Consider the following 15,105-nt stretch of genomic DNA (forward strand, 5'->3'; position numbering starts at 1 on the left):
GAAGTTCAGAAGCATTCCGAAAAGACTTTTTCAATTTTGTTGAAGCAGATATTGTATTCAAGCCAGAATAGGTTTCCCTTTGCTCTCTTCTTGTCACCCCCAACTTTCACAATGTGCAAATCAATCAAAGAAAAAAAATGTATTGTTTGCCTGGACTTCTCTTCTAGTGGCTCTTGGGTAGGGCAAAGTGATTGGATTTGTGACCTCTTGGTTCAAAATGCCTCGTTGACAACACTCCTCCTTCCTTCCCCTGCTGAGGGGAATGGCAAGATCCCGAACGTGTCCTTGGTTTGTTTGTGAATAGGTTCGGAAAGATCTGTCTGTCTGTCTCTGCACTGAGAGATGTTTGGCATCTTGAATTCCAGGAGAAATGGGTTAGTGGTCAGAGTGCAGGTGGAACTGCTGGAGTGGAATGATCAATACACGTTAGCTCCAGAAACAGTGATTTGTGATGCATTAAGGTATGCTGTCTTGTTTGAGCAGTCTGATAGCACAACACTTTAATTACTGTTTATGCATCCTGAGACACTTCTGTTTCTCCCGCCACCCTTTGCAGCAGAACTGAATGCTCCCAATGTGAAATATAAAGCAATATCAACGCAGACTAACTGCAGGGGGGTTGGACTAGATGACCTTTAAAGGTCCCTTCCAACCCAACACATTCTATGATTCTAAGCCTCTGGCTTTTCAAGGTATGAAATCTTCTTTTGGTTTACAAGGTGCCCGCATTGGAGAGAGGTGAGTTAAACTGGACCATCTGTCTTAATGCTTCTCCAGCAAAGCCTTTTTGCTGTGTCTTTCACCACCTCCTAAGGATGGCCCATTTCTTTACCATCTTCACCTTGCAGTTGCGTGATGAGTGACCTCAAGGGCTATACCATAGCTGTATTAGCAGCGTGATGGACTTCTGCTGTGACACAGTAGAATGGGCTTCATCCTTTGCTGAAGCTGTCTGTTGCTGAGCTCAGCTGAATGGCAGGTACACAGAGCTTTAGGAATGCAGGATGGGCATCAGCTAACTCTAGAAAACGGATAAATACATAAATAATAGGTGCATTTGTCCCACTCTGCCAGATTCTCCAAATGGATATTGCAGTCAATTAAATGGATAAGAAATAATTGAGTAAAGACATGGGATTCCTTTTTCTTCTTTAATCCTCAGCAAAAGAACCTGTTCAAAGATTTTTACTTTGTCTTTATTTTAGGGTTGGGATTTTGGATTTCTTTTTAATTATTATTCTTTTGTATTCTGTAGAATAATGCTCACATGACAGGAACTGGGAAAGTCATGAGCCTCTGTTGTGGGGCATACAGGCAGACACTTGCAGACTGAGTGCCAAAGGGATTGTGAGTAAATAGATAAATTGCTAGTGGCATAATTTCTTGGAAATAAACCTAGCAAATTAGACTTGTTAAAGCAACTGCTGAAATGGCTAATGCCATTGAATTGTCAAAATAGAGAACTGCAAAGATCCTCGGTTAATTTACATATCACCAAAGCAAAAATAATGGGAAAATAACAAGCAATTATTGTCCCTGGCTCTCCCTATTCATTATTTGAAGTTAAGACATTTATCAATACGGAATTAAATTGGCAAGATGTGCATGTGGCACAATTATATTGGTCAGTCAAAACTAGGGGAGATGATGAGGAATTTTAGAGCCACCCGTTAGAGGATCCCAAATGGGCAGTGCCAGTAATATTCATTGTTACAAGAAACTATGCATCAGAAGGAGCAGTCAGGGCTATTGGAAATATTTTAGCAAAGGGCTACATCACTTAGAAAGGTGAGCGATGTGTTTTGGGGAGGGGAACAATGAGATCTATTTCACGTGCGGGACAAGTTGTGTCTTGCATGTAATATTCAAGAGTGGTGCAGAACATTATGACTGTGACTAGGTTTGGTACTTAGTGTTGCCGATGTATCAATCTGTGGCATGTCTGCCAGCTTCTAGCAGATCTTGAGAGTCCTGTTTACTCTATAAGCCCTTCACAAGCTGCTGTAGCTAGAAGGGAGACCCTCCCCAAGCGTACCAAGTGCATATGAACCAGACTGTGGGATACATCAGGTTAGAGCACATCTCTTCTTGTAGAAGCCACGGAAAGAACTTACTTTGGGGTGAAAATTTGGAGACTGCTCTCAATCCCCTCCCATCTTTGTGTTTGACGCCAGTAGAAAATAATCAGTATTAGAATAAAGACTGCTGAAAGCTGGGCCATATGTGGCCGCAGGCTGTCCCTGAATGGAAGGTGTAGTGGCCCTGCAGGCAGGAGAGGCTTCTGCTGTGCCTTGGCTTCCTCCAGGAATGGTTCATCTGACCTTTAAACCCACCTACCACTGCCTCGATGGTGATTACTGCTGTAGCCAGTAAGGCAATTCACAGGGCTGAGCACGGTTTGACTAGCACAATTCCTAGCTCTGCAATGAGGTTTGACAGATGCTATCAGTGTATCTCCCCATAAATAAATATGTAATCGGACTGCGTGCTACACTTTCACATCCTGAGGAGGAAATTCTGACACTCCTGTCCTTTTATCTCTCGCATCCCTCAGCAGCTGTGAAAAACCCTCTGACCTCGGATGCTCATTTTTATCATTTCATTTCAGCAGGAGTTGGTGCCTGTGGAGTTTTGTTACTCTCTGTTATGAAGGAGGAGGAAAGCAGCAGGCGTTTTGTTTAAATTCTTAATTGCAGGCACAGCAGGATTATGGAAATGTCAAGAGGGAAGTGACAGGGAAGACCTGACAAACACACGGGGGTTGGTTGATTCACTGCTCTCTCTTTTTCACCAGGGTGGTGGGTGGGTTACGAGTCAAACGGATCTCATGGGCTCCCCAACCAGTACACCCATATGCCACACCGGACTGTGTGGTGTGCGGTCTGCTGTGTTGAGCAGTCCTTGCTCAAGGCGGGCCCAGGATTAGCCAAAAATAAGAGAACTGTCTTGAACCATCAGGGCTAGAAGGAGCAGAGGAGCAGGATTTGATCCCCCTTTGTATGAATGGGTCTCTGTGTGAGACCCTGGCTTAGCACCTACCAGTGCTGTGCCAGATTCTGTGTAAAGTTTGCTTCTCTTCCTTTGTGACATTAAGGATGGGTATTGGGTCAGGAGAAAGCCGGGAGGAGGCTGACTCCAGACAATTTGTTAATACTTTAAAAATATCTGCCTTGCTGAGATTTGGAGAATATTGCGTTTTCATTTCCTCTTCTCTCCTCCAGTTTGACTTTTGTACAAGGTTTCGTTCCTCATCTCGGGAACCTGGAGCATGGTGGCTTTGTGGGCATGCACTGAGATTGTGCATGAGTTGCTGTCTTCCCTAGACCTTGGAAGAGCAGCCTCTGCATGCTGAAGAGGGTTCTCCACACTGTCGAGGGGGCAGACAAATCCTGTTGCTGCCATGGGCTCCCAGGTGCCAGAGCCTAACAAGTGTCACATGTGGGATTCAAGCTTGGAGCTGCTGCAGAAATGGTAATTTCTCTAAGTCCTCAGGGGGCTGTTGCCCTGCCTTCTCCTGTCAAAGCCACCTATGCTCAAAGGATTTGTTCCAAAGCAGACTCTGTGGCTTCATTTATCCTGCCTGCTATGAGCAATCCTCTCCAAAGCACGTCCACCTTCTGTGCTTGATGTCCCAGTTGCTTGTCAGCATGGAAAGACAGGGGCATGAAGTCCAAGTCAGCACACAAAGGTTTCTGATCCTCTCCCAAGGCAGAAGGGGGACCTAGAAATGTTTGTTGCCCAAAAAGCTCCCAGAGAGACGTAGAGGAGAAGACAGTGGGTGAGGGTCAAAATGCGTGGCTGGGTACCAGGGAGAAAAGGGAGATGGCTGAAGAAAGGAGGATTGGCAGGAGAATAAGGAGATAAGCTGGCCTTGAAGGACAGATTGGGAGTGTGCCTGGCACTTGCAGAAAATAGAGTGTTGCTGCGTTGGCTCCTTTCTAATTGCATCACCTCTTCACAAAGGCCGTGCTGCCTGATCATATTGTTATATCACTTAATTTTGGTCCATCAGAGCTCATGCTCCTTGTTAGGCATCTCTGACTTTGTAGCCTGAGTAATTTTGCAAGTGTGCTTGTGCGTGTGTGTTAATAACCTTTGGCAGCACCACAGAAACCCATCTTGTAACTGTACTTCTGAGACCGGTCAATGCAGGAAGGTGGCCAACCATGGTTCTCATCTGGTGAGACCTCTTGGGAGGCTGGGGAGCATGAAAGGAGTTTTGTGCCTGGTTCCCAGATGGTTTACTGGTTCTGGTGTGAATGAGACACGCGCCAAGTGGACCCTGTGCCTGCCTGGATCACAGGGAAGGCTCCAGGGGAAGGGGTAAGACGGAAGGAGATGCTACCCAAAGTTATGTGCACAGAGTACTTGCAGTAACAGACTTGAGGCACCCAGCACAGCCTCTTCTGATATCAGGATGATGCTCCACCTGCAGCTGGGGCAGAAACAGCCTTGTTCTGCTGTCAGCTCTGAACTTGAGGCCATGAAGAGTGGTGGCTGGAGGTTGCAACTGGAGAGTATTAAATATTTTCCCACTAATGTTTGTGGAATTAGGCTTAGACCCTAAACATCGTGCTTTTGGTCTCTGACATCACTTATTTTCACAGCTGTTGGCAAGGGAGGTGGTACCTGCCTTTTTGGGTTGTTTTGCTGCCTTGTTGCTTGCTAAAAAGGTGTTTTTCTTTGGAAGGGTATTAGAAAGATGTTTGTGACATTTTGAGCAAACTTTGCTGTTTCAGCAGCCAGCAATGAAGGTGATACCAGGCAATTGTTCCATAAGCAGCAGAACTAATGAGCCACTGGATTTGTATCCTACTTTCCTGACCTCTGCCTCTCCCTTCATAATATTAGCTTTTCCCACACAGCCACGGTGTTCCTCTCCCCTTCCTCCATGCCATTTAACTACTTGGCAGTCACGAGTCAGTACTTGCTGTGGCGGTTGGTCGGTGGTTTGTATGTGCCGATGCAGAGGCCTGCTTGCCATGCAGAGCAGGCGTTTTCTCAGTTCACATGACAGCCAAGGCACTAATTTGGCTCTGTCTCTTCCCCATTCCCAGCATATTTTTTTTCCCCAGGATTTCTCAGTATTTAGTTATCTCTGAGCCTTCTGTCAGTCTGGGGGAAGATTAAGTTCCTAGAAGTAGGAATCTGATGGTCAGATGGACAAGCAGTTGTACAGACAGCATGAAAGGAATTTCTACAGAATAAATTCCTTTCCTTGAAAGCCTAGATGGTGTCCTTTGTCCCTGGAAACTATGGAAAGCCAGATGCTGCTTACACAGGAATAGCCAAGGTATACACAGAATCAGAGCAGAGAACCAAGTAGTGGGAACGGAGCAAGAGGACAGCAGGCACCCTCGAGAAGAAATAGGAGATGTTTGGGATATTCTGAGCAGTTGTTTGGCATTGAGGGAGTCCTCTCTCATTTTCCCAGAGAGACTGTCCCACTGGTGTTGCATATTTTTGGGCAGGGCATGCACTTCCCATAGGGTTCAGATAAGCTCTAAGCAGGAGATCAAATAAAGCCACCGAGGGCTCAGGTGTGAGCGAATAGGTGAATACCTACTGCTTATGCCTTTGTCCCTATTGAACGTTATTCTTACTTGGATGTGATCAGAAGTCAGAGCAGGGCTCTTTCCCTGCACGATGCCTTTGTAATCTGCAGTCCCTCACATCAGTTTCTCAGCCCAAGCGTTGATAGTTCAGCTCATCCATCATCAGTGCTGCCCACAGGGCAAATGCAAGTAAGTTGAATCCGATTTGTGACCCACTCCAGGAGATGGGGTTTGGCTATGGCTTGCTCCATGTCCCCTTGCCCTCTGACAGCAGCTTCCGCTTGTCTCACAGCCTGGCCTACATGGGTTTCTGTTGTATGGGCAGGCATTTGGGGGCAGATGTTATGCTTGGCACAGCGGGGAGTGCAACACCTGAGGTCTGTCCCTGTGTCATTAGTGCCAAAATCAACCTCTAGCACTTAACAGAATGTGGGAAAAATAGCTAGGCTGGAGTGAGCTTGTTTGCAGCTGTGTTGTGTGGGCTCTGCGCCCAGTGGTCCAGTACAGGTAAATGTCTTGGGATGGATTCTGCTACCATTTCTCATGTGAACCCTGATCCAAAGCTAACTGAAATAACCAGGAGTCTTTCTTTCTCTTAGCTCCATAGCCATTAGCTCAGGTCTGCTGAGCATGACCAAACTCATTTCAGTACAGTTTGAATTCGGACACTGTGTCTGTATTATTGTGCGTCTGAATGTGACCCAAACTGCTGAGGAAGAAATGGTAAAGAGACAGGGGCCTGCATTGTGCCCGTGAATATACATTCAAAGTCAGCATCTTGAAAGGGCCCAAAATTTATCGCGCTGCTGTTGTCATTTCCCATTCACCGGCCTGACTGAATAAAGGAGTGCTGCATAGAGCTCTGCATAACTTGTTTGACTTTAAGAGTCAGTAAATGATAGATGTCTGTATCCTTGGATGAGGATAATCCAATTGTACAGTCTGGCTGGATTTCAGCTGTTCTCTGAAAAAGGAGTAGAGGAGTGAAATATTTACTTTTGGTACTTTTCACAAGTGGAGATGACAGAGCGTGGGAAAATAAAAGCTAGTCCTGGTGGGCAAGGGTTGCAGGGGAAGAGAAGTGGGGAAAATCTAATCTGCTTTCTGGTAGAAAAGGGCATAAAGGGGCTTGGCAAGAAAAGAGCCATTCTTTTGATTTCTCGGAGGCGAAAAATGAAGGCAGCATATTCAATGAACATAACTCCACAGTTGTCAATGCAGTCAGGTCTGTTTATGCCAGCCAGTCAATTTGACCCAGAGCTTTGATTAAAAAAAATCAGGATCCCCAAATGTTCCAATAAAAAAGAGGTTATGAAAAAACTTGTGCTTTGGTTAAAGAGCACCCAGCTCTGGAGTCATTTATAACAGCTGAAAGGATTAAATGTCATCAGGGAAACCAAAAAGAAAATGAATCTGTAATTAAATGTTTAGCCCAGCCAAGACAGTATGGCATTGCCAGTCTGAATAATGTATAGAGGAAACATCCCAAGATCTATGCTTACTTTCCATTTTTTCATTAACTGAATCTATATTAATGCAAAACAAGATAGCTGGGTGATTTTCAACATACTCTGGATTTGTTAGCATTTTGATGATACCGGAACTCAAAAGCTTCAGTTGAGATCAGTGCCAGCTTGTGCTTGGAGTTATGCAAACATGTAGAAGATCTGATACCTGCCAGAAAGAGCAAACACAAGAGCAAGTGAAAACAAACAGTGAGATGTCTACCAACCCCTGACTGTGGCAAACTGTGTCTGGAAATCCCTGGCCAGGGCATGCTCCTCTTTACCAGCCTTGTCTGAGCAAATCTGCACAGATTGCTTAAGAGTTGGGAACAGACTGGTGATTTTCTTTTCTAATTAATCTTACTAACTGAATACAATGCAAAGATGGTGGTTGGCTGGGTAACAAAGAACTAAATATATGATGTTCTTTTACCTTGGGCACATGGAAGGATATGAGAAATGAATGATCAAATTCAGCTTATAATGCATAGCAATCAAAATGGTGCAAAAAGGTCATTTAACTTAACTTGATTGTATGCTATGATTCTGGAAAGACTTTTTTTTTTGTCCAAATATGGAGGCTTAGTGCCAATGATTTTAAGTCTAATCAAGCTTACCAATTAGTAGAGACATTCTCAGTCACAATTGTCAATTAACCTCAAGGTTAGAAATTCAGGATAACCTGAACCATTGCTTAAGCTCGTGTCAGAGTCAAAATAATACTCCGTAGTATTAAAATAAACCTTTATGGAGTTTAACGTGTGTGCAGATAGCCAGGTGACATGCTGCAAACCCCTAATGTACCTGTGACATCTGTTTGAAAAATATTTTACAATACTTCTGAAACTTTTTTTTTTGCAGCTAAGTAGTATTATTAACCTTCAGAGCTTTCTGTCCTACTTATGCTAATCAAGGCAGCAGTAACTGATTTTGCTAGTCCATTGATTCTTCTGTCTCCAAATGGGTTATTGTTTGTGCCTCTCCCCCCAGCTGAGATAGTGTTCATCGTGGTATCAGACCTTGCAAGTATTTACGTTTTACCTGGTCTTTCATTTTGCTTCTGTTCTAGTTAGAAGAGCACATGCTCGGCTTTTACAGTCAGACACCATGAGTGCCTTGTAGTCAGAAAGGGATTTCAGTTTGCTTCCCTTTCCCTCCTTCCACCCAGCACCTCGCTTTCCACATGGGAACGGCTAAAGATGCAGGGTAGATTAAATGCTAAATATCCCAGAAGTTCATTGGAGAGCCAAGGCTCAAATCCCCATTTTCCTGGGAGTCAAGGCAGAAGCTCTTTCCCTAGGCACGTCCTTCTTCCCCAGCATGAGGAATCCAGCCACAGTGCATTTTCACTTTGAAGCAAAGGGCCGGGGGGAGGCATTGCTCCTGTTCTGGGCTGTCCCTGCTCTTAAAGCTGGGTGTGCTCCAATGTGTACGCTTACCACCGAGTTCCTTGAACAAAGTTCCTTATCAAAGAGCATTGCAAATGCAGCCCAGCAAGAGCTGACGTTACAGACACGGATACGTTGTTGTTCTGTGGTTTGGTATACCTGCAGCTCTTGCTGTTACCTGCTCTTTGATGGGCAAGAGAAGCTATTTCTTGTTCTGGTGAGCCTGTCATTAATTTCAGTAAAATCAGCTAATGAAATTATGCACAGACTGAACGTGAAACTCAAACTATCATTACACTGCCATAGCGCTTTATGAAAAATTGCTTGGAATTGTACAATAATCAGAAGCTTCTTGATGTGATTCTGTGAATGGGAAAAGGACTCTACAACTGCACAAGCCTAACTTACGGGCTGTCAATAAGGTATTTAGCTCTGGGCGTTAGCAAAAGAGCCTGAAGCAAAAATGCGTGGGAGGTGATGTATCCTGAAGAGACACTGTCCTTTATATTAAGGGCCGCCTTCCTGAGCACTGTTCTGCTAAACCAGCTGTCCCTGACTCTCAGATGGGTATCTGCTCTGCCTTGTTAGAGGCAATGCTGTGTTAAATGAGGGTCGAGTAAATCTAGAATTACCTCAGAAGACGGCCCCTGTGTTCCCAGGAAGGGCGAACCCTTGATGTAGGGAAAAATATCTCCCTTCAAATATACGCAACACTACTTTAGAGAAAGGATGGCCTTCACTTCCAGTACATTAAAAGAACCATTTAGGTGTGATTTGTGTGAAAGCCTCTGCCAGAGTGCTGGCCAGCTGCCAAGGGTCAGGCACAGGGAAGAGTCGGCTGGAGATGGTGAGAGTCTGGCATCATTTGTCTTAACGCGAGCATCCAGACTTTGTGCGTCTCCGCTGTGGCCGAGAGCTCGCCCTGTGTGTTGGGTGAAGGTGTGCTGGTGGTAGGCACACAGTGCAGCCAGAAGGGAGAGTGTCTGTACACCCACGGCATCATTAAGACGTTGCACTTTATTTTAGTGACCCCTGGGTTACAAGGAGAATTTTAATAGGCTTTGGGTTACATCTCAAGAATTCTGCAACATTTTCAGGTTAATAACACTGACATGTCTTATCGGTCCTTCGCCGTCAGAGCTATAATGGGGAAAACCCAGCATATTGTTAAGAGTTTTAAAACTGCCTTGAAATCTGTCAAGGGAGATAAACTATCTTTATATCAGAAAATAGCTTCCCTCTTGCTATCTTACGGAACAACACATAGCTCCAAAAAAGATGCTCCTGCCTAACAGCTTATTAGGAAAAGACAGACTCCCAGGGTGAAAGGTGTGAGAACTGTGGGGATTTTTGTGCACCGCTTGAAGAGGGGAGTCTCTGGGATTTCAAGGAGATGAGATTTCAGGTGAGTGAAAAGAATTCTGGAAAAGGCCAACAGTGTATCTTGATGACACACGTAATTGGTACATCCTGTAGTGGCATCCTACCTTGTGCTTGGCGAAGCACAAGTGGAGCTGAAGTGGTGGGAGAGGAGGTGCTCTTGAGCTGAGGTTGTAAAGAAGTTCCCTGAATTGGGGGAAATATGGTTCTATTCTCACTTGTCGCGGCAAGAGGGTGGAACTGAGTAGTCTGTTCTGCTGGAAATCCCAGGATCACACAAAGTTCTGAATGCATTTTGGTATGGGATAGACTGAGGCATGGCATCATGGTGGCTTGGAGAATGTTTCTTTTTGACGGCTAGAATTTTTTTATGCAAGTAAAGCACTTCCTTCCAGGAAGTAATTTTGAGATGAAAAGCCAAAACACTCCATCTGCAAAATATCTGAATGAAATGTTACCAAAATCAACGTCTAAATTACTTCTCTTAAATGTGTGGCTTTATTGAACAAAGAGAAATGAAACCATAACAAGAACATTTAGAGGAAGGCATTCTGAGGATGGGAATGCTTCTGACAGTGGTGAAAAGTAACCAGATGTCCAGAATTACTTTGAGGTTTCCAGCTGGAAGTCCTGTCAGGCACCATAGGTGCCATTTCAGATGGACCAATTTGAAAAATCACCTCTTCTTGCTCCTGAGACTGCATCTCCCACACAGCTCCAGATTGCTGTGTCAGCTCATGGGCCATCCTGGAAGGTGAAGCTCTTCTGCAGAGCTCAATATTTGAAGGAGAACAAGTGAGGAAACCAACCAACCTACTTCTGGTGGGAGGTGCCTTTGTAAGAGGCATTAATCAAATGATTTCAGAGCTCAGGTGTTTTAAACAGAGCTAATCCACACACCACCCCTTCACCCTCCCAAAAATGTGAAACCAAAGTCAGAAAGTAGACCTTTGCTCACAAAATACAATTTTGTCAGAGGCCAGATTTTCTGTTGAAGAGTAATATGCTAACGAACTGCCCACTTTCTTCAGACAGTGAAAGCCAGTTCCTTGGCTGATATTCATTGCACAGAATTCCTCTGGGAAATGCCACGCTTACTCCTTCTCTCTGCTTACTGCAGCTTTACCTCGGCACAGATTGTGTTTGGAGACAGGTTTGTAGTCATTTTATTTCATTAACAGGCACCCCTTTCCTGCTGAAAAAGAGAATTACAATGGAGCTGAAGGGCAACAGGATACTTTTTGCTTTGGGTCGCTTAGTTCTGTGATTGTAAGAATAAAATATTTACTGCTGTTCCTCCGCAGTTTCTGCATAATGCCTCAAAGGTCCTCTGCTGTGGGGTTGGTGAGGACCTGGTCCTGACGCCCTCCACCTTGTGTTGCTTCAGAGGCTACAGGGATGGAGCTTGGTGCAAAGTTTCCCCTATGGACATGTTGCAGACTTTCTCTGCCATAGTTCCTTTTCCTGATTAGGGGATTAGAACATCTCTCTTATGAAGAAAGGCTGAGGGATTTGGGTCTTTTCAGTCTGGAAGAAAGAAGACTGAGGGGGGGATCTTATCAATGCTTACCAGTACTTAAAGGGTGGGTGTCAGGAGGATGAGGCCAGGCTCTTTTCAGTGGTGCCCAGGGACAGGACAAGAGGTAACGGGAACAAACTTGACCATAGGAAGTTCCACCTAAACATGAGGAGGAACTTCTTTCCTGTGAGGGTGGCAGAGCCCTGGCACAGGCTGCCCAGAGAGGTGGTGGAGTCTCCTTCTCTGGAGACATTCCAAACCTGCCTGTACGCGTTCCTGTGCCACCTGCTCTGGGTGACCCTGCTCTGGGTGGGGGTTGGACTAGATGATCTCCAGAGGTCCCTTCCAGCCCCAACCATTCTGTGATTCTGTGGGCAGACTGGCAGCTCACCTGCATGTGAGGCAGAAGGACCTGTGAGGCTTTCTCCTCTGTAGAGACCTGCCTTGCAGAACAGCTCATGTCCTCTCAATAGCTCACATGTTGCATTGGCAGTACAATATGCTTGTTGGAGTGGATGGCTGCATGTGGAGGAGGAAAATGGTCAGTAAGGTTTTGGGCGCTGTGGGAAGATTGTGGAGTTTTCTCCTTGTGGATCTGTAGGCTGTGACTTGTTCCTGGGAGTCTTCAAAGGGTGCAGTTTACACTGTCCCATGCTCAACTGCTTAGTATGGATGGACGCTTTCTGCATGAGCAAGATTAGGATTCCAGCTGGGACGCTCAGGGAAGACCATAACCACTCACAGCCTGAGATCTTTCCTTCATTCCAGCTTTCCTGGGGCAGTATTCCCAGTTTTAACCTCTTCTGTTTTTTCACCTTGATCTTACTCACCCCTAGAGACTTTCTTCTGTCCCTTGGTGGGATACGGTGTACTCCCTTCTGGGGATCACTGTTCTGGGTGTATGGAGTCAGCCCATGCTTCACTTGGAGACCTTTCTTCTGTTTTGTCTTCAGATGGAAAGGAGGAGTCTGACAGTCTTCCCCACCCCCAGTGGCTTCCTTTTAGCTTGTTAGCAGAGAACTACTGAGTTTTCTTTAGACCTTATCCAACCCTTGGCATGGATGGAGGCACTAATACCCTCCTTCAGGTGTGGAGAGGTAAGGGCCTTAGTCAGCAGAGAGATGCAAGTCATTTTTTCTGGGTAATAAGTTTAATATGAAGATGCTCAAAACCTTTCTTCAGCTGATAGTCCGATTTCTGCTGTAGGCCAGACACTGACCTGCCTTTGTCCTGAGGCTGCAGGGATGTTCTGGATCAAATCACCAGCAGGACTTTCTAATGAGGTTTCCTTCCCCCCCGCTTTGATTACAGAGCCGGGGCTATACATCAGGTGCATGTGATAATGAAGGCTTATGTAGAGTCAGCAGCATGTGCCTTGGACTCATGCCTGGTGTTTAAGAGACTCTTGTGGGAGGCCAGTTTGCAGTCCTTGTTCTTGCTGGGCAGGGTGGTCTTGATTCAGAAGGTCTACGGCACAGAGGTTTGCTCAGCCTGGAGAACAAAGCACTAGATTGTCTCTTGCTGGTCCCAGTGAAGAAGCTGTGGTCCCCCTTGGGTGGCTGTGCCATGTTGTGGACAGTACTATGAAGACTGATGTATATTGGTTCTTGAAGGTAAGGACGTTTTGTGGAAAGGAAATCTGAGGCTTTTAGATTTTATCATTGACAAAAGTAGCATTGATAGTAATGTCTGGGGTTTAGGAGGTGAGTTTTCTGTTTTTCGGTGTGTGTAGAGACCTTTCCAACACCGTTTTTTTTTTTTTTTTTGTTCTGAATCCACATTCTGGGTGTCACGTTTTTGGGAGTAGGAGGTTGGCTGCCCTTTCCTCCAGATGGCTCATCAGAAGACTTTCTCAGGGTACTCACTTTCGTGGGGAGGAAGCATACAAAAGCAGATGAGATAAAAACAGCAAAGCTGAAGGTCAGTTTCTGAACCAGGTTGGTTTTTACTGCCAGAGCCAGCACTGAGCCAGGAGCTGCTGCCGTGTTTGTGCTCATAAATTGGCTGGTGTAGGAGGGTAGGCAGTAGGAAGGATGGGGGAAGCAATGTTTTTAAATAGATATTTATGGAGGATATCAACATTTGGCATTTCCCGATGTCAGAACAGTGGAGGAGGAACTAAGAACTTCATCCCGCCTCCTCCTTCCCTCCATGCCAATTAGGACCACAGTCTGCTACCCTCTGTCACATGGAACAGCCACTTACTAGCTTGTGCCAAGCAGCGCCTTCCGTCGTGAGAGGTCTCCTTCCTTCCAGCGGTTAAGAGGAAGAAAACCATCTGTGGGAGATTTCCTGTATGCAGGGTATGTGCAAACTGGCTGTTTTAGACAATTAGCATCTAGTTTCAAGAGATTCTCACTTCCACTGCCTTTAGCGCAGCTCTCTTGCCCGTTACCTTTAAAGAGGTTTGGGAGGCAGTCGTGTACTTGACCTTTCAGCTTTTTTGTTTACACCCTTGCAAATAGGTGACCCGTTCTGACCTAGGGTGATTAGAGCATCTGAGTAAAACACTCATTCTCTGTACAGCCAGGCACTGGGACCTTCTCAAGAACCCACCTAGATGTTTAAAGCAGCATGTCCTGCCACCCCCACCTCCCCATCAGCCTCCCGGGTGGTTGCTTGAAAGTCCCCTGCTAATCTGCATTTCTATGAGCTGCCTCCTGTAGCCTGGAGGTTCCAAGTCTGAAACAGCCTTTGCCTCTCTGTTCTGGGCTAGTCTCCCAAATATTTGCATTTCCTTTCTCTGTAGCCTGCCATCACCTGCTGCTGCTGCACTTTGCATCTTGGCAGCCCACTTTTGTCAGAGGGATTGATCCAAAAACATTGCAAGGTGTTGGAAAATCTTAACTGCAGTTAAATGAGAAGCTGTTGTTTTAGCAGCATCTGGAGTTTCCAGCTCCTCTCTTTGTTGCTGGTGATTTCAATCACTGCTCCTTGGCAGGGGTGCAGCATCCCTGCGAAGCTCTCTTCCCTTATTGTCTGGTGGCCGTGCTGAGCACAGGAGTCTTCAGATCACGCCATTTCTCTTGGCACAAACACGTTTGTCTGTTCCCCACCACATTTTGTCACGTTACAGGAGAAAATGAATAGTCCTTTTCCGTGGAGCACTGATTTCCTCCAAGTGCCTTGGACTGATGGATGCAGGGATTGCAGTAATTTATGTTCTTGCATTTTGGAGCTCCTGCATCCAGAACCGTTTAGTGGTCCCAGCCCAGTGCAAGGTGGGACCAAGCGTAAAGCTTTTTGGCTGCTCCTGGTCCTGAGTGCCACTTGCCCCAAGGCACACTGCAGGGCTATGGTGGAGGACACAGCCTGGCCACTGCTTCAGGCTTTTTTGGATAGTTGTGCAGTCAGTTCTAACTTTTTGAGAGGTGCTTACAGCATGGAGCTGAGAGTGGAGAAACTGCCAGAGAAACTAGGGAAGCCACTTAGCAGACTGAAGGATGAAGGAGGACATAACAGTTGCTTTCCAAGGCTGAGGTATTCTGGATTAATAGAGGGGGGGCATGAAGCAATGCCTAGTTCTCACTGTTAGGTTTGGTTTATATGGGTGGAGGAAGAAAAATGACATTGAGCAGCCAAGAAAACAAGAAGTGCTTGTGTATAGAACAACCTGACTCCGCTTCCACGAGGAAGATGTTTTTCAATGATGTCCTCAAACCTTTCGTTATTCCTCCCAGAGCTCAAGCCTGAACCATTCCCCCATTTTGGTCCATGTGTCTTAGCGACAAGAAATGGAAATCCCAGTGTGACATGCC

The sequence above is a fragment of the Chroicocephalus ridibundus genome, chromosome 6 (genome assembly GCF_963924245.1).
Source record: "Chroicocephalus ridibundus chromosome 6, bChrRid1.1, whole genome shotgun sequence".
Classification (NCBI taxonomy): Eukaryota; Metazoa; Chordata; class Aves; order Charadriiformes; family Laridae; genus Chroicocephalus; species Chroicocephalus ridibundus.